Source organism: Cucurbita moschata, unplaced genomic scaffold (assembly GCF_002738365.1).
Source record: "Cucurbita moschata cultivar Rifu unplaced genomic scaffold, Cmos_1.0 Cmo_Scf00020, whole genome shotgun sequence".
Lineage (NCBI taxonomy): Eukaryota > Viridiplantae > Streptophyta > Magnoliopsida > Cucurbitales > Cucurbitaceae > Cucurbita > Cucurbita moschata.
Window position 1 is genome coordinate 3086703 of NW_019268536.1, and position 20210 is coordinate 3106912.

The following is a 20210-nucleotide window of genomic DNA, read 5'->3' on the forward strand; positions in this document are numbered from 1 at the left end:
TTTTTTTTTTTTTTTTTTTTTTTTGTCTTCTACGTCTTTTAACACTAACTAAATCCCTAAAATCAGTCTTACGAGTTATGTACCGTACCGACTCTGCTGGGAATCAAACCCAAAACCCTCTAAAATCAGTCTTATGAGTCATGTACCGACTCTGCTCGGGATCAAAACCAGAGGCCCTTATCCATTGGGACATTGAGTCAGCAATACATATATTATTTTTATTTACCCTCCAATATTTTTTAAAAATGTATATTCAAATCGAATTATAAATCTTAATTAAATGTTAAAAAAAAAAATAGATAGATGTTTTGAAACGGACCCTACCCTTTTTTTTTCTTTAGTATTGTAAGCTATTTGGTAGCTTTTAATGTGTGAGCTAAAGGAGCGGGTCATGTACCAATTCTACCAAGGGTCAAACCTATAGTCTTTGGTTTCCTAGACCGGCGCCTCGTCCATTGAGCCATAGAATCTTGAATACATGTATTGTTTTTATTTAATTACATTTTCTTTTATTATTATTTAATTAAAAATAAATAGATAGATGTTTTAAAACCCAACCTTAACCATTTTTTTTGTCTTGTAAGCTACTATACTAATTTTATGGGTCATATACCAACTCTGCTTGTGAATTTTTTTTATCAAGCACTATAATTGGTGAAATAGGAGCGATGAGCTTGTGAATTTTTTCAAGGAAGAGTTAGAGGAAGAGGAAGAGGTAGACATTCATTCAACAAAGCTACAGTTGAGTATTGTATTTGTCTTCAATTAGAATATCTTAGACATGGGTGTCCTCAATTGGAGAAGGAAGTGAATTGTGTGGATCTTGAGGAGAAAGAGGAAATGTTGTTGTTGTCATATGTGGAGCTTAATCAATTGAGGAAGTAAAATGTTTGGTTCCTTAACTCATGGTGTAGAAATCATATGTGTACCAACAATGAATGATTATCATATCTAGATAAGGAATTTTGAAAATTTGTGAACCTCGAAAATAATTTGAAGATGGTTGTGTTGGGAGAAGGTAACATTAAATTGCAAATTGCTAGACTCACTCAAGTAATCACTAATGTTTCCTATATACTTGAGTTGAAAAATAACCTATTATTGCAAGAAAGAGGTGTATCTATTTTAATACAACGTGGAGAATGCATAATCTATCATACCAAGAAGAAGCTTATTATGCAAACAACAAAGTCTGCAAACGAGATGTTCATATTACTTGCAAGAATCATGTCAAAACCCCTACTTCCTTCATGGGTATCTAGGTTTCAAACATTGCAACATAAGCAAATGATGAGAGGGTTAGCCTAGTTCAAACATCATCTAAAATATGTATTGATTGCATGGTGGGAAAGCAACACAAGGATGTATTTTAAGAGAGAAGTTAAAGGAGAGTAACGCAAAGGCCGCAATGGGTACATGCAGACATCTATGGACATTTCAAATCCTTTTTCAACCGTGAGAATAGATATTTCATAAGTTTTATTGATGATTATAGCTTCAAGGTGCGGGTATATTTTCTTGCTGAAAAATCTAAAACCTTTCCTATCTCCAAGAATTATAAAAGTCTTGTTGAGAAAGAGATTAAAAATTTTATTTGTTGTCTGGGCAAGTGGAGAGTTACTCTAGTGTACATTCCCCAATAAAATAGAGTAGTTGAGCTCAAGAAGGGAACAATGATCAACATGGTTAGAAGTATATTATTAGAAAAGGAAGTTCCAAAGAATTTCATGCCAGAAATAGTAAATCAAACAGTGCATATACTCAACAAAAGTCATACCGTAGTAGTGGAAGATATGACTCCTAAGAGGCTTGGAAGCGTAAAACCTAATGTTAATTATTTTTTAGTTTTGGACATATTGGCCATGTTCATGTATTAGAAGGTAAGAAAAAGAAGTTAGATGATAAAACTTTTTAGTTCGTGCCGCTAGGGATGAGTGAAGAATCTAAAGCATAAAGACTCTATGATCTAGCATCCAAGAAGATAGTTGTGCGCAAAGACGTAATTTTTGAAGAAAATAAGTGTTGTGATTGGGAAAAAGTAATGAAGAAGCTAGATTTGATATCCTCAAATGGAAAGGTAGTAATACAGAAGGAATCGAACATGGCCAAAGTGAAAAAAAAAATCTGAAAAGGAGGTGGTGGCAGAAGGAGAAAGGGAAGTTTGTTTATCTTGAACTGAATTATCTAAAGCAAATTCTTCAACAAAGCACACTAGAATGGAGGAATAGAAGAGCATCATTATGAATAGAATTTTCTGAAGAAGCTGATAATTACCTCATCTAGTATTAGGCCTTAAGATAACTCATATCCATTGGATTGGATCTCTCACACTCTTGCAGCGTCAACTATCTCATGACCCCTCTTGGAAGGTATAACTCAAAACCAACATCAACTTATAGAGTTAACATTATCATCAAGTTCATACATGAGCCACAAAAGTGTATGACTCTCTATCCTAAGAAAAAAGTCTACGAACCTATAACCCAACTACTATCAATCGTAACAACTCAAGCCCATCGCTAATAAATATTGTTCGCTTTGACCCATTAGTATGGTCGTCAACCTCACTGTTTTAAAATGCGTCTGTTCAAGAGAGATTTCTATACATTTATAAGTAATATTTTATTTTCCCCAGCCTCCCATACTATTTTTTTCTTCTTTTCAATTTTCTTTTTCTGTTTTCTCCCAATTTCTTTTATTTTTCTTTTGGTTTTGAAAATTACACCCATGTTATTCTTTTATTTATTATTAAAAAAATAAAAAAAAAAGTCTACAATTTGAATGAAAAAGAATTTTGCAAATCCCATAGGCAAATCATTGAACCAAATGAGTAAATATTATTCTCTACTTTAATGCAATATAATATTCATTTGTTATTCTTTATTTATCATTAACTTGTAAAAAAAATAAAAATATAAAATATAAAAAAATATAAAAAAAAAAAAAGTCTACTCGTCATATCCATTTAATATTGATATGAAATTTTTTAAAAAATTATGTGTTCGAATGAAGAGGCAAATGATACTTTTTTTAATATATTGTTTTCAATGACGATATATCATATTATTTTAATATTTGTTATTGATGATAAAGAAAGAGAATTCTTGGTTCAGTTCTCCACCTTAACGACAGTTTCTTTGTTATTATTCCATAGAAAAAAAAAGAATGAATAGAGTCATCAATTCTGTTTGATTATTGAATGAACAAGACTTTTAAAAATTCGTAGTTCTTACCGGCTCCTATCAATTAAAACTACAAAATAATATTTGTACCAATTTCATAAATTAATTTATACTGAATTTTGTTTTAAAAAAGGTTAATGCATCAAACCTTTTTAACTACAACATAATTTTGATAACTATATATATGTATAACATTTTTTGAATCTACTTGTCTTCCTCTATTTTTTTTTTTTTAAACTTTTCGGGTTATTCTGATCAAGTTTTTGTTGTAGAATAATTTTCTTCGAGGGATTGAAGTTGGTAGGTGAAAGTTTTATAAATCAGGTCTAAATTCACTCCATTATAAAAACTTTGTATTTGTCTTCGCTCATTTAAGAGAAGATTTTCGATTGAGTCTTGACTTCCAAAAAAAAGAGGTCACCACTCTAAAAGTCTGATCCACTGCTTTCGAACTCAGCTACGGGTCTATGACCATGCCGGATGTTCTAAAACGTCTATATAAAGACCATCCGTAATTGCCCCTAATAAAATTATTCTTCTTTAAATTTGAGTTTATATTAAACAATCCTTTTATATATATAAGGCTACACGTCTTCAATGACATAATAAACTATAATATTGTTGAAAAATATATAATTAGTTTACTTTAAGACTCGCAAACGTGGGGCCTCATTCATGTACTACGGTTTATCATATATATATATATATATATATATTAGTCTTTGCATTAAGAAAGAGATAATAATAATGGAGATATATATATATATATATATATTAGTCTTTGCATTAAGAAAGAGATAATAATAATGGAGGAGATTCACCCACAACCTATACCTTCTTCCATTTCTCCATATCAACCAAATCAAGAAATTAGCATTGTGATGCAATCTGAGGTTGATGCCTTTCAACCAACGCCCCTCCACCTTGCTTCCAAAAATGGAGACATGGACATCGTTTGAGCTTTTTTGTTGGAGAACAACACGAGTGCTTGCTTGGTTTACGATAACAACGGGTTCATTCCTCTCCATTATGAAGTAATTAGTGGACAAATCGAGATCATGCAAGAGCTTATTCATGCAAGACCAAAATCTGTATGGATGAAGCTCAACGACGGTCGGACTATTTTACATTTATGTGTAGAAAGTAACAATTTAGAGGGCAAGATTTCTAAATCATGAAGGTGAAGGTTTCCTAAATACAGTGGATGGCAAAGGAAATACTATTTTGGATGTATCAATGGTGCTCAAACAAAGAGAGGTAAGTAATTAAAGAAAATTTTAAATGAATTCTCTTTCATTATCATCAATTATATATCAATTTTTAATGAAAATCATCACAACTTATTTTCTTTGTAGATGGTAGAGTATTTATTTTTCTTGACAAACTTTACAGCCTCAAATGCTACGAAAGAAGGTACAGATTTACAAAAGACCAAGGCAAGAAAGCCTAAAAGACAAAAAAGAAAAATTGTGTCATCGTCCACCAAAAAGACGAGAGGGTGGGTGACGGTATCAAGCAAAAAATTGAAGTACAAAGGAGACTGGATTGGAGAAGTGCAAGGGACAATGATGTTGGTGGCTATAGTTGCTTCAAGCTGGATGGAGTTTGGCAACAAGATATTCCTTACAATTCCACTGACTATTTAAACAATCAATACAATGAAAGGAGATTCTTATACAGCAATTTTCACAACGAGACAATGTTAGCTGGTGCTGCAATAATGCATTACTGGAGGTACTCAATGGCAAACACACTGTCATTTATGGCTTCTGTGGGCGTGATTTTGCTAACCATCAGTCGAGTTCCACTCAAAAATAAGTTCTCTAGTTGCATGTTAACGATTGCCATGTTTGTTGCAGTGGTGTTCTTAATATTTGGGTATCTACTTGGAGTTGGAATGATTAGCATCAACCGTTCCCACCAACCTATTACAAGTAGTGCCTATTCATTTGGAAGTTTCTTTTTGCTTGTGTTGGTTGGATTGGTTTTTCTATTCCACATAACCCGTTTTCTTGCTTGGGCAGTCAACTTATTCTGCACTTTACACTTGAAACTTAAATCCCACCACCTTAACTCCATCACATTTTAAAGATGATGTAAACTCAAATAAGATCTTCCACGTTATGTTTCATCAAATACTAATATTCATTAATGTACGTTCTTTCTTTTGTTTCAAAGTCGTATGTTTCATAAATCTATATGATATTATATAAATGTACGAAGATATTTTTATTTCATTAAGTGTTGATCCGTGTTCCTTCCTCTTCTCACTATTACTTTCTATTTTCTCACCCTTCTATTATTGTTCTTAATTTTTTTTTTCTCTTTCTTTATTATATTTAATTTTTATAAATATGTTTCAATTAAATTTGTAGTTAGTAATAATGCATCAAAATTAATTATGCGAATAAGGCTAATATACTAAATTATTCTATAATTATAAATAAATATGACTATATTTGCTTAAATCATTTATGCCATAAATAAATAAATATATATAAAATAAGAATAAGGTTAGATGATCCTATTTTCGGGTCTAGTTAAGGTCATAGGTTAGATGATCCTATTTTGAGCATAATCACGAGACTAAATGATCCAACTTAGAGCCGTTTTATATCATTTAGTTTATGATACATTTGATCGTATGTGCATATCAAATTCTATAAGAGATTATTTACTTAATTTTGGGTAATGATGGTTTTAAATAAATAAAAAGAAAAAAAAAAGTAAGTTCTCCAAATTTAATAAAGAAATAATACATTTGAACTTCAATTTTTGTAACGACTCGAAATTTCTACAAACTTAGAATCGCTAGTTCCTCTTAATGCGAAAATATAACTCTTAAATGAACATCATTTATAACATAGACTTTAAAAACGTTTAGAAAATCTTCAAACTTCTAGAAAACACTGTCGGTCTTACGTGTTTCAAACAAAGACTAGGAAATTAAATATGCGACTATCCTAAGCACGTGTCACGGTCACTATTGGCGATGCCGTCGTCATCCGTGTATGGATACCTTGCCTTTACCTGAAAAATGATATGACACACAAAGTATTTTGAAGAATACTCAGTAAGTGACCCTACTATAGGGGTCATGCTAATCAAAGACATGCAATCCTGATCTATTTCTATTCTCTAGGGGTGGCTTCCAGTCTCAAACTATTATGGATGTGTAATACTTTCCTACACACGACCCAAATGTGCTAGTGTGAATCCCCAGGGGCTCGCACATCCCCTAGACCCTCTCTGGTCAAACTAATCTGTAACGACGTCTGGAGGTCACACACGATTCACACGTGCGAGTGTGAATCTCCAGGGGCTCGCACATCCCCTAGACCCTCTATGGTCAAGCTAATCTATAGCTACGTCTGGAGGTCAGTGGAACCCCTGGTGTCATGCTCCTCACGAACACCCTGCTTCGTCATACTATGCGTGTCTGCACTCATCATCTCTCGGGGAAGCATAGTTCGTCATACTACGCGTGTATGCACTCATCATCTCTGGAGAAGTATCCTTATGCTTATGAACATACGACATGCATACTTAATATGATCGCGTGTCTGCACTCATCATCTCAGGGGAAGTATCCCTATACTTATGAACATACAACATGCACGCTTAATATGGAAAACATTATCATATTAAGGTAAACATCATGCAAACATCAAACCATGTACGTCAAGCATTAAAACATAAATCAAAACAACAATTCTGCCAACTATCCATAAATATACGTCAAGCATTATGATCAAACCATGTACGTCAAGCATTAATATCTTCTACCCTTTTGGAGCCGATCTCAAAACAACAATTGCTTAAGATAATTCATCATCTACCGACTTTGCTAGGGATCAAACCTAGAATCTCTAATTTTGTAGACCAACGACTTATCCATTGGGTCACAAAATCGTCAATACATATATTATTTTTATTTAATTATATTTTTTAATTAATTGGAAAATAATTTTTGAAAATGTATATTAAAAAATAAATAAATAGATGTTTTAAAAAAATGTATACTAGTCACTCTACTCTAGTTTCATCGTCATGTATTATTGTTTTTATTTAATTATATTTAAACCCGACCCTTCCCCTACAAAGTTTTGTTGTGTGGGATTCTCTAAACTAATTTTTTATGGATCATGAACTGAATCGATCCCCAGCTATGGATCATGAACTGAACCGACTCTGCTTGGGATCAAACCCAGAGTCTCTGGTTTCGTAGACCAGCGCCTTATCCATTAGGCCACAGAGTCGTCAATACATGTTGAAAAATAAATAGATGTTTTAAAACCCGATCCTTCCCATTTTTTGTCTTGTACACTATTTGGTTGTGTGAGATTCTTAACTAGTTTTATGGATCATAAACCAAACCGAGAGTAGAGTCGTCAATACCTGTTGAAAAATAAATAGATGTTTTAAACCCGACCCTTCCCATTTTTTTGTCTTGCACACTAGCGCCTTATCCATTGGGCCACATAGTCGTCAAGATCGAACCCAGAGTCTCTGATTTTGTAGACCAGCACCTCCTGACCCTCCCCATTTTTTGTCTTGCACACTGTACCCGTCAATACATGTTGAAAAACAAATAGATGTTTTAAAACCCGACCCTTCCCACATTTTTTGTCTTGCACATAGCGCCTTATCCATTGGGCCACAGAGTAGTCAAGATCGAACCCAGAGTCTCTGGTTTCGTAGACCAGCACCTCCTGACCCTTCCCACATTTTTTATCTTATACACCCTGCTTGGTTCTGGTTGTGTGAGATTCTAAACTAGTTTCATGGATCATGAACTGAACCAACTTATACACCCTGTTTGGTGAGATTCTAAACTAGTTTCATGGGTCATGAATTGAACCAACTCTCCTGGGATCAAACCTAGGGTCTATGGTTTAGTAGACCAGTGCCTTATCCATTGGGCCAAGAGTCGTCAATACAAGTTGAAAAATAAATAGATGTTTTAAAACCAAACCCTTCCCATTTTTTGTCTTGTACACTTTTGGTTGTGTGAGATTCTTAACTAGTTTTATGGATCATGAACCAAACCGAGAGTAGAGTCGTCATTACATGTTGAAAAATAAATAAAAAAACACCCGACGCTTCCCATTTTCTGTCTTATACACTCTGTTTGGTTGTGGTTGTGTGAGATTTGCCCGAACCCTTGTCATTTTTGTGTGGGAGATTCTTAACTAGTTTTATGGATCATGAACCAAACCGAGAGTAGAGTCGTCATTACATGTTGAAAAATAAATAGATGTTTTAAAACCGGACCCTTTTGTGTGGGATTCTAAACTAGTTTTATGGATCATGATCTGAACCGACTCTGCTAGGGATCGAACCCAGAGTCTCCGGTTTCGTAGACCAGCACCTTATTCATTGGGTCACAGAGTCGTCAATACATGTTGAAAAATAAATAGATGTTTTAAAACCCGACCCTTTCCATTTTTTGTCTTATACACCCTATTTGGTTGTGGTTGTGTGAGATTTGCCCGAACCCTTGCTATTTGCTATTTTTGTGTGGGATTCTAAACTGGTTTTATGGATCATGAACTAAACCAACTCTAATGGTCAATACAAGTTGAAAAATAAATAGATGTTTTAAAAACTCGACCCTTCCCATTTTTGTGTGGGATTCTAAACTAGTTTTATGGATCATGAACTGACTCTGCTGGGAATTGAACCCAGAATCTCTAGTTTCGTAGACCAACGCCTTATCCATTGGGCCACAGAGTCATCAATACATGTTGAAAAATAAATAGATGTTTTAAAACCCAACCCTTCCCATTTTTTGTCTTGTTTGGTTGGGGTTGTGTGAGATTCTAAACTACTTTCATGGATCATGAAATGAACCGACTCTGCTGGGGATTGAACCCAGAGTCTCTAGTTTCGTAGACCAGCGCCTTATCTATTGGGCCACAGAGTCATCAATACATGTTGAAAAATAAATATATGTTTTAAAACTCGACCCTTCCCATTTTTTGTCTTGTGAGATTCTAAACTAGTTTTATAAGGGTGTGGAAGGTGAGGGGAAGCCCGAAAGGGAAAGCCCAAAGATGTCAGCGGGGACGCTGACCCCAAATGGGGAGTGGATTGTGATGTCCCACATTGGTTGGGGAATAGAACAAATCACCCTTTATAAGGGTGTGGAACCATCCTCTAGCAGCGTGAAGCTCAAAGAGAACAATATTTGCTAGCGGTGGATTTGGTAGAACCCCAACCGCTATAATTGACATCAATTAAAATATTATTTTTTGTTGCTTTTTATTTTATTTAATTTCTATAGAACCCTAAATGAACACACCTACCCTATTTATTGTGAAAATTAGAAAGACATTTGTAACTGGAAAGAACTTGTACCTGTCAATGATATTTGAACTTTGTAAATTAGAAAGACATTTGTAACTGAGAAAGAACTTGTACCTGTCGATGATATTTGAACTTTTAACTTTAGAAGCCTTCTCATTAATTTAAACGACTAATAACGTTTGTAAAGAGGTGAAAATTGTGGCTGAAAACTATGATACACATTTTTATTTTTGTTACTCTTCCTTTCACATTTTAACGTCGTATTCATGCTTTTCCCATAAAGATCGTGGCCGCACATATTGCTCTAACCTACTGATCACATTAAGGCTCCAACCTACGGATTTAAAAAAAGTGATTGATTCTAATTCTTCTTCCTATATGTATATTATTGTGTGTGGTTGAGTTTAATTTCTTCACCTCTCATCTAAAAAAAGTGATTTTTTACCCACAACTTGTTGTTGTTATCGAATTTGTAATAGACGACATAAAAATTTAAATCTAAAAAATAGGTTTAATAAATATCTAAACTTTCTATTTTGTAACTTTTAACTTTGTTTTGTTTGGGTTTATTTTAAGATTTTTAAAATTCATTTTTATTTGGGTTCAGAAATAGAATCAGATGAAATTACTTCAAACGATCAAGGTTTCAAAAATCTTCCATCCATTGAAGAGCTGGAGTTGGAAAGTACTTTGTCTTCTCACTAACATCTCTTTCCTTCCTTCGGATTCAAGGAAATATAGAATAGGAGGAACATAGAAATAGGCTAGATTCTTTTCATTAGAACCCACTTCACGAGGATCTTTTTCTTCTTCGGGCTCGAACATCAATTGTAATGATTCGATAACCAACCGGTGGGATAGATGTAAATTAACAAGACCCGCCCATAACCGTATAAGAAGGTTTCTCCAAGTACAGCCCTAGAAAATTGAAAGTTATGAGGTATTAACTATATATTCTTATGTCGATTGTATTGTGTCAGGTTGTAAACTTTATTTTGGTTATAGTTAATAGAACCTGCCTTCTTACTTCAAATATTAATTTTGGTTGTTTCAGAACTAATACACACGAAGTTGCAATTGATAACGACCAACCATCCGAACGAGATTGATAACGTTCGTATCAAAAGGAATATCGTGGCAGAAAATATTGTCGCGGAGGTAAACCATTCTAGTGGTGAAGATCAAAACATCAACCGGAGCAAACCCATAAGAAATAATTACCTTATATAAATTATTTTTATAATGTGTATGTATTTTATGTAGCGGCAGGTGTATACAGGTATTTGTATAAATGAGATAAACGTAATGGTATCACAAAAGAAAGAGGTGAATATTTTTTTGGATCGCTTCCGCAACTTAATAAGTTTATGGATAAAAATGTTATAGATTTATTATTGAATAAGGGAGGAGATAAAAGACCAAGTTGTAATTGCAAAAAAATACTGAGAGTTTAAAATGATAGGTGAAACTTTAAAACTAATTCGGCTACTCTTTAGTTGATGTTTAACTTCGTGTTCTTGCGGATATTTGGAATGTTTTTAAATAAATAAAGATTGTGGCTGCACAGATGGCTACAATTTACGAGGATATTGTAGAGGCGGTTAAACTAAATATTCAAAAACAAGTGAGTGATTCTAATTTTCTCCTTATATATATATTAATATGTTCGTGTGATTTCATGTGATGTCCCATGTCTTGGGAGGAGAACAAAATACGACAGGGTCCAGAAACATAATAAAAAGTCTAAAAAGTACCATATATCTTTTAGCAGTGGGCCTGGGCTGTTCAGAGGGTAGACACAAGGAGTGTGTCAGTAAGCACGCTAGCTTCCAAAGGGTGGATTTAGTTGGGTCCCACATCCGAGTGCCAACGAGGACGCTGGGCCCTAAAGGTGTGTAGATCGTGATGTCCCATATCAGATGGAGAGGAGAACGAAACACCTATAGGGTGTGGAAACCTCTCCTACCAAATGCATTTTAAAGGTTTGAGGGCAAGGGAAAGCCAATATCTACTAGTGGGCCCATGACTATCTACTCCGAGTTTAATATCGAAGCAGTGTCGGGTGGTTGTATTTTGAAAATAATTAAGGGTTTGAATTCGGAGGAAAATTTATCTTTTAGAAGGAAGAGGATGCAAGTGCAACCTGCGTAGAAAAAAAATAGTGAGAAGGGGATACCACGTTCATTTTCGAGATGAATATTAAGTTTTTTTTTTTTTTCGAACTATTTTGTATTAATCTAATCTATATAAAAAATATTTGGAAGAAAGGTTCATTTTAAAAAATGAATAATAAGTTTTTTTTTTAATATTAATCTATTTTGTTTGAGTAGAGTTACCAAATAAAAGTTTATAAGTATTTTAAAGAAAGGGAGTAGTAATAATTATATTTTTTAACTTTTAAGGAGTGTTTAAGTGTATTTTTAATTTTTTTTTTTTAAGTTTTGAAAACATTTTTTAAATAAAATATTAATAGTTTCTGTAACGTGTTTTTATAATAGTTTTTATAATATGTGTTTTAATTTTCTTTTTTAATAAAATATTTAAAAAAATGAAATTCAGAGCAATACAAATGAAATTCCTGGTAAGAAATCTTACCTTAAATATATAAAGATTAAATTATTTTTATAAAGTGTATGTATTTTATGTAGCGGCGGGTGTTTCTAGGCATTTTTATAAACAAGATGAACAATAATTGTGTTAATAAAAGAAATAGGTGATTTTTTTTAGATCGCTTTCGCAACTTAATAAATTTATGGACAAGAAGTGATGTTCTTATAGATTTATTATTGAATAAGGGAGGATGATGAAAACAGATCTAGCCGGCGTTGCAATGGCAAGAAAACCGAGTGTTTAATATTGTAAGTAAAACTTTAAAACGAGGAACACAAAATTTTGTTAATATGTTTAACTTCATGTTCATGCAAATGTTTTTCAACTGGTTTTCATTGCAATAAAGATGGTGGGTGCACAAATCGCTAAATCTACTCTTATACGAAGATATTGTCCACTGTCAAACTACATATTCAAGAAAAAAAATCGATCGGCTTTTGAATGATTCTATCAGACCAGAGAGAAGTTGACCTAGTTCAATCTGTCAAAACAAGTGAGTAATTCTAATTCTTGTGTATATTAACAACAACAAGTGATTCTAAATCTTCTCCTATGTATATTAATATGGTTGTGAGTGATTCTAATTCTTGTGTATATTAACAACAAGTGATTCTAAATCTTCTCCTATGTATATTAATATGGTTGTGAGTGATTCTAAATCTTCTCCTATATATATTAATATGGTTGTGTGATTTCATGTAATGTCCCACGTCGGTTGAGAGGGGAACAAAATACTTGGGTGTGGAAGGCCACGAAAAATCTAAAGAGGACAATATCGGCTAGCAGTGGGCCTGGGCTGTTCTCCAAAGGGTAGACACGAGGCAGTGTGTAGTAAAGACGCTAGCCCCCAAAGGGATCGATTTGGTAGGGTCCCACATCCAAGTTCCAGCAAGGACGCTAGGCCCTGAAGAGGTGTGGATTGTAATGTCCGAGTTGGGGAGGAGAACAAAACACCTGGTGTGGAAACCTCTAGCAAATGCATTTTAAAGCTTGTAACCAGTAAAGAAAAGTCAAAGACAATACGTAGTCTATGACTATCTACTTCCAGTTTAATATGGGAGTAGTGTTAGGTGGTTGGATTTTGAAAATAGCAGCGGTAATAATAATATTTTTTAACTTTCAAGAAGAAATGTATTTTTATTTTTTTTAAATTGAAAACATTTTTTAAATAAAATATTAATGGTTTGGTTTTTATAATGTGTTTTTTAATTTTTTTTAATAAAATATTAAAAAAATGAAATTGAGGAGGATCGAAAATGAAATTCCTAATCGAGTAACAAATAATTACGTTAAATATATATATATAAAGATTAAATTATTTTTATAATGTGTATGTATTTTATGCAGCTATTTATAAGCATTTTATAAACGAGGTGAACAATAATTAATAAGGACCCTAATACTCAGCCTAACCAATACAAGCTTTTATTGAAGCAAGAACCTTTCCATCAGAGTAATTAACACTCCCCAATTCAAGTTTTTGTTGGAGCAAGAATCTTTGAATTAGAGTAATTAACACCGTAATTAACACCTCGAACCTTTGAATCAAAGTAAGAACCTTTGAATGAAAGTAATTAACACACACCTTCTTATATAAAATTCGAATCAACCAAGAGATAAGGCTAGAATTAGATTACTTTCAAGACGGAAGAACCTTTGAATCAAAATAATTAACACCGTAATTAACACCTCGAACCTTTGAATCAAAGTAAGAACCTTTGAATGAAAGTAATTAACACCGTAATTAACACCTCCTTATATAAAATTTGGGATCAACCAAGAGATATTAACACCTCGAACCTTTGAATCAAAGTAAGAACCTTTGAATAAAAGTAATTAACACCGTAATTAACACCTCCTTATATAAAATTGGGATCAACTAAGAGATAAGGCTAGAATTAGATTACTTTTACGATCGAAGATCTGGAAGCAAAGATGCTAGAATTAGATTACTTTTACAATAGAATTAGATTACTTCTACGATCGAAGATCTGGATAGAAAGCATAGGTTGGTTATGTTGAGATGGATCTTATTGGCCATAATTTTTAATTTGTAGTAAGATTGTTCAGATTAATCTATAACCATTGAAAAAGATGCCCGATATCTGGTGATTGTATTAGTGGTAGTCCTAGACTAGCACGTACTTGCATTAATAATACCGGATCGACAGTATTGATATCGTGAATACTCCACCTCTTTCGATTTTCCTAGCTGATTAAAGTACTGACCGGGCACCTGTATGTGTGATTTTGTAACCACCACTCTATTTGCTATATTCTTCGGATCACCCATTTCAAATATGTTCAACCCCATCAGAAATAAACGGCAACAGACATTAAAACAAATTTGTAGATAAATAATATTTATAAAATAAACCGTTTTTTTAATTTAATAATTTTTAAATTTAGCTTTAAAACAAAAATCAATTGATTTGCATAATTAATACAAAGAAAATAGTCATTTACTTGTGTTGGTGTATGCACCAATTCCAGTTCTTGATCCCCGATCTCCTGCCTCAGTTTCTAATGGCAATGGCCGGCGGCGGCGGTAGCGATTCTTTTGGCGGCAAACTCTTCACCGAGTTGACAATGTCAAACAAATAATTACAAATCAGTGTCGGAGACGAAGTAGATAAGTTCTGCAATTGAATCTCAATATCTTCGATATTTAAGTGATTAAACTGTGAAAAGTGAATCATGGAAGCAGAATTGTAATTGGGGAGATCGAACTCCGCCTTAGAGCTCGAATTAGAGACAGGTTCGATCGACGACGGATCAACATAATTAGATTCAAAATCATAACCTTCAAGATATAATAAAGGATCATCGACCGCTGAATATATTGGAACGAGCAATCTTCGCCTCTGTTTTGGATTCTCCAAGGAGCCTAAAACCGTGATTAGTCTCAATCGACTGATTCTACAAAATATTTATCTTCGGCGGCTCAAACGGCGCATCGTCGTCGGAGAAATACGAAGAGAGACACGAGTCATCAAACTGCAGTATCTGATCGAGAAGCGGAGGCGATGGATGAGCAGAGGAAGATTGTTGAGTTTAATCAAGAAGCATTGGAAACGACAATGCAACAAATGGAGTGGTCCGTTAAACCATCGCATCTGTTGTCGGGGGCTACGTCGATGATCGAGCTGAATCGCAACCTGGCCAAGAACAAAAAAAAGAGAGTTTTGGACTAAACAAGAACATTGGTACGTCGTTCTTGAAAACTTTTCTTTCTTATTGTTTACAATATTTTGGTTTTTCTTCGGAGCAAAATTTGAATTTGATTTTGATTGCATGGTACGGTGTTCATAAAAGCTTGAAGATATATGGCCAAGGAAAAAGAAGATGGAAGAACATAGAAAGGTTCATGAATTTCTCAAAATATTTTCCTTCCATCGGGGAGGGTTAGTATTTGCTCCGTTTATTATAAACAAATATCTTATATCCATTTATTACTCTATTTATTTGCTCTTTTCATATCTTTTATAATTTATAATTTATAAGCGGTTTGTTTTTAGCAAATATTTTTCTTACGTGGATGAGTATGCGTTCATAAAGTCACCGCCGTGTTAAGGGGACGACACTATACATATAATCAATCATTCAACTTTAAAATGAATAAATAATGAGTTCTTACTTCTTCTCTTCTACAATTGGTGACCACTATTTCACGCATCAAAATTAAAAATTTAGAGGTCAATGTCGTTGAAAATTTCAACAAAATGTCTTAAAAACACAAATTTGTTGTACTTGTAAATTGTTCTTGGAGCAAATGATCATTTGGAGGTGAGTTAAAGCAGAAACAAATGGAAGAAAAACATCAAGAACTCACCCAATCTTCCAAGTCTCAAGAAGCCAGAGGCAATGATGAAATTAGGATAAGGATACCTCCCGTTGAAAAGAATACAAGAAAGCTCTATCAAGCTTCAAAAATTGGCTTCATTCAAACGTTGAAGACGCCAATTCAAGAAGACCCAGAAATTGTTCCAAATGTTCTAATCTTTTGCTTCAATGATACTGAGAATCCATTGACCATGGCGGATTTAGAAGCTCCAAATGGCACAAAAGGAAGTAAAAAATGGAGCGTTCAACGAACTAGAAACAAGAAAAGAAGAAAACGAGTATCCAAGGAAAAGAGAGGATGGTGGGAGATTTGGAAGAATAGTCTAAAATACAAAGGGGATTGGCTACAAGAAGTGCAAGGCACATTGATGTTGGTAGCGACGGTGATAGCAACCGTGACATTTCAAGGTGCTATCGACCCTCCTGGCGGGATTTGGCAACAAGATGTGTTGACTAATTGCAGCTGGAAACAGGGAATAGATGTGCATGCCCAAGCTGGGACTGCAATAATGGCATGCAAATCACTCCAAATCTACATACGTTATTTTATGGCGAATTCGATATCGTTCCTTGCATCAGTGAGTGTGATTCTAATGATAGTGAGTGGGTTTCCTTTGAAAAACAGGATTTTTGGTGGGTTATTGACATTAGCCATGTGTGTTGCCGTTGTATGCTTAGCGTATGCATACGTTTGTGGATTCGCAATGGTTAGTGCGAACCAAACATCCCAAAGTTACTTATTGGTTTTGCTTCGGGTTTGGTATGGAATTGTTGGGCTTGTTACTCTTTGTTGCATTATAATTCCTTTTCTCATTTGGGTCGCCAAGATCTTCGTTCAGAGGTTGGGTAGAACCGAACATTAAGTATCGTGTTGAAATCCTGAGATCTGGCAATCCCGCACCGAAAATTTACATTCCTCCAACCTTTTAGAAAAAGAATTGTTAGTGTTTTTGTTGTTTTGAATAGTCATCGATTATTTTATTAAGGAAAAGTCGAAAACCATTGTGATTAAAGTATTATGTGCTTGGATCTGAATGATTAATAAAGTAGATTTTGAAAAATTATTGAATGTGTGCATGTGAGAACAATTTTTGGTGTTTGTATAGATCTCGTCCTGTTCTAAAACTTTGTATTTTACCGATATCTTGAGAGATATGTATTTTGATACATAGGTGTGGAAAGATTCATTTTCTTGTCTCATTTTATTCTTTGCAGCATGTCATGAAAGGAGGTCAACCAAGCACGAAGATGTTGTGATAACCATGTTAATAACTATCCATTTTGGATAGCTTGTTATGAAAATTTATATGAAATCTACCGATCTATGGAATGCTTGCAAGACGAAATAAAAGAGGGACAAATTGTACAACCTATTCAAAAATAGTAGGATTGTCTTATTATCACGACCCATACCCAGAATTCGGAATCTGGATTCAGCATCTAATGGTTCCGATATTCCCTTTCATCCTTTGTGACGTTATCACGACACTTCTAAGAGTAAAAACTATCCCCACAGACAAACATGAGTCCTTCTAAGATATTTTATTCTCATTCACAGCATACTAGGCAAATTCTCAAGAGATCACCCAAGAATTACTCCCAGTTTAAATTTCGAACTTTTCGATAATATATATTTTATGTCATTTGAGATATGCCTACTTGTAACATAAAAATAATATCGATTATAGAAGTGACTTTGACCCGATATTGTTATTGAAATATCGAATACTTTAATTAATTTTAATAACATTTTTAATATATCCATTTATTTGACCAAATCAAGGTAAGATATGACCTCATTTGATTCAAATATGTTATATATTGTATTCATTATTTTAATAACTTCCATAAAATATACATAAATGTCTTCCAAAACAAAGTAAACTTTATACAAATGATTGTGAGATAAATGTTTGTTTCTCTTTCTTTCCTCATCTCGTTTGATTTTCTATATTATAAATTTTAAACATCATATTATAAACAAGTGTTTCAATCCATGTGTTGCAAGTGTTATTTTATTTATTTATTTTAATTTGTGTTTATTTTAAATATCTCGACATAAGTCTAGAACGGAAGGAATTTGCCATATTTTAGGGCACAACGAGTTTCTTGTTTGCTAGACTAATTTTATACTTTCTTACACTAAGCTAGACAAAATTCTTTTATGAATTTGAAGACCTAATTTAGAGAACTTTTTAAGATTAATGAATATTGTTGTTTTTGTTACTGTAGATCTTGTATTTCTACTCGAATGAGATTTTAGTGTTTTAATTATGTCTAATAGGGTATATCATGATTAGGGGTGTGCATGGGTGGTGATATGAACCAAGAGACATCATTCATACAATATACTTCAATGAAGATGTGAAGAAAATGTTGTCAAAATTATCAAAATAGGTTGCAATTCATGTCATTGAAGAGGAATGAAGTTTGATGGTTATAAATTTTGGGTGGGTTACAATTTAAAGTAACTTAGAGTTATTGTATTTTAAGACATTTTATTTACTTTAGGTTATATTTACCTAATGGCTAATTATGGTCATTAAGTATGAATGTTACAACTTTTGGAATGCCTTTAATAGTTTCATTTTGAGGCTATATAAAGCCATGTATGTTGTATTTGTAAGGGAGACTTAGAAAATATATCAAAATAAGCATTTGTGCTTTTCTTTAGCCAATGGCTAAGTTTCTTTGCAATTCTATGTAGTTTAGATTGCATGTAGAATCATTCAAGCTCGACATGATCAATCTTGCTTGTGGAGTGATTCGAATCTCAAACAAGTGTTTGAGATATTTGATCAACAAGAATCATTGAAGCTAGACATGATCGATCTTGCTTCTGGAGTGATTCGAATCTCAAACAAAGTGTTCTTGGCTTGAGATATTCGATCGACAAGGTAATCCGAATCTTATTTCCCTTGTATTGATTCCTTATCATATCATTTGGTATCAGAGCTTCAGGCTCAAGATCGGATATATGTTTCCTTTGCGTTTCTTCTCAATTTAATTTTTATTTATTTTCATCTTTTTAGTTTTTAATCGACCCAAAGTTCAAAATTCAATCTTTGCTCTATTTAAAATTTTGAGAGGTGAGAATGAGAGCTTCATTTGTGTAAATGAGTGCAAACAGAGTGGCCTAAAATTCCTTGAGTGTATACACGTGAGAGAGTGTTGTGAGGTTCTTTGTATTTCCATAACTTATTTTTTGCAGCAAAGTTTCACAAATAGATTCGAGGACGAATACTCTTGAAGAAGTGGAGAATGATATGAACCAAGAGACATCAATCATACAATATGCTTCAATGAAGATGTGGAGAAAAGGTTATCAAAATAATCAAAAGATGTTTCAATTCATGCTACATTGAAGAAGAATAAAGTTTGATTGTTGTAAATTTTGGGTGGGTTATAATTTAGAGTAATTTAGAGTTATTGTATTTTAAGACTTTTTATTTAATTTCGGTTACATTTACATAATGGCTAATTATGGCCATAAAGTGTGAATGTTACAACTTTTGGAATGCCTTCAATAGTTTCATTTTGAGGCTATATAAAGCCATGTTTGTTGTATTTGTAAGGGAGACTTGGAAAATATATCAAAAGAAGCATTTGTGCTTTTCTTTAGCCAATGGCTAAGTTTCTTTGCAATTCTATGTAGTTAGATTGCATGTAGAATCATTCAAGCTCGACATGATCAATCTTGCTTGTGGAGTGATTCGAATCTCAAACAAGTGTTTGAGATATTTGATCAACAAGAATCATTGAAGCTAGACATGATCGATCTTGCTTCTGGAGTGATTCGAATCTCAAACAAAGTGTTCTTGGCTTGAGATATTCGATCGACAAGGTAATCCGAATCTTATTCCCCTTGTATTGATTCCTTATCATATCAGGTGGGATTGAGTTGGGTTGGGAGAATTTTTTTTGACCCAGCCAAAAATTCGGGTTGGTTAGATTGGTAACCCAACTCAACTCGAAAATTTTAGGAACCCAACACTCTATTTTCGGATTGGGTTTTCTGTTGTTAAAAAAATTAAATTTGGAAAGACTTTTATTTATGACATTTCATAATTATTAAATATAATATTAGATAAAATATATTGATCAAGGAGACAACTGCCTCTATGCAGTACTCGATGCTGACGAGGACCAACTACAACGAGTGGACTTTGTTGATGCGGGTCCTAATTTGGCCTTCTTTCTCTCAAAAGTCTTGTCCCTCATTTTTAACGTTTAAACTCCTTTCTCTCGTCATCCAACTTATAAATA

At 33.5% G+C, this 20210-nt stretch overlaps 2 non-coding genes across 2 annotated transcripts; both read right to left on the reverse strand.

The window, feature by feature from the left end:
* Nucleotides 1–7368: 7368 nt before the first annotated feature.
* TRNAR-ACG lies at nucleotides 7369–7441 on the reverse strand. Its single transcript has one exon. It is a non-coding gene; the product is annotated as a tRNA-Arg (tRNA).
* Nucleotides 7442–8845: 1404 nt separating this feature from the next.
* Nucleotides 8846–8918, reverse strand: TRNAR-ACG. Its single transcript has one exon. It is a non-coding gene; the product is annotated as a tRNA-Arg (tRNA).
* Between the last annotated feature and the right edge of the window lie 11292 nt (nucleotides 8919–20210).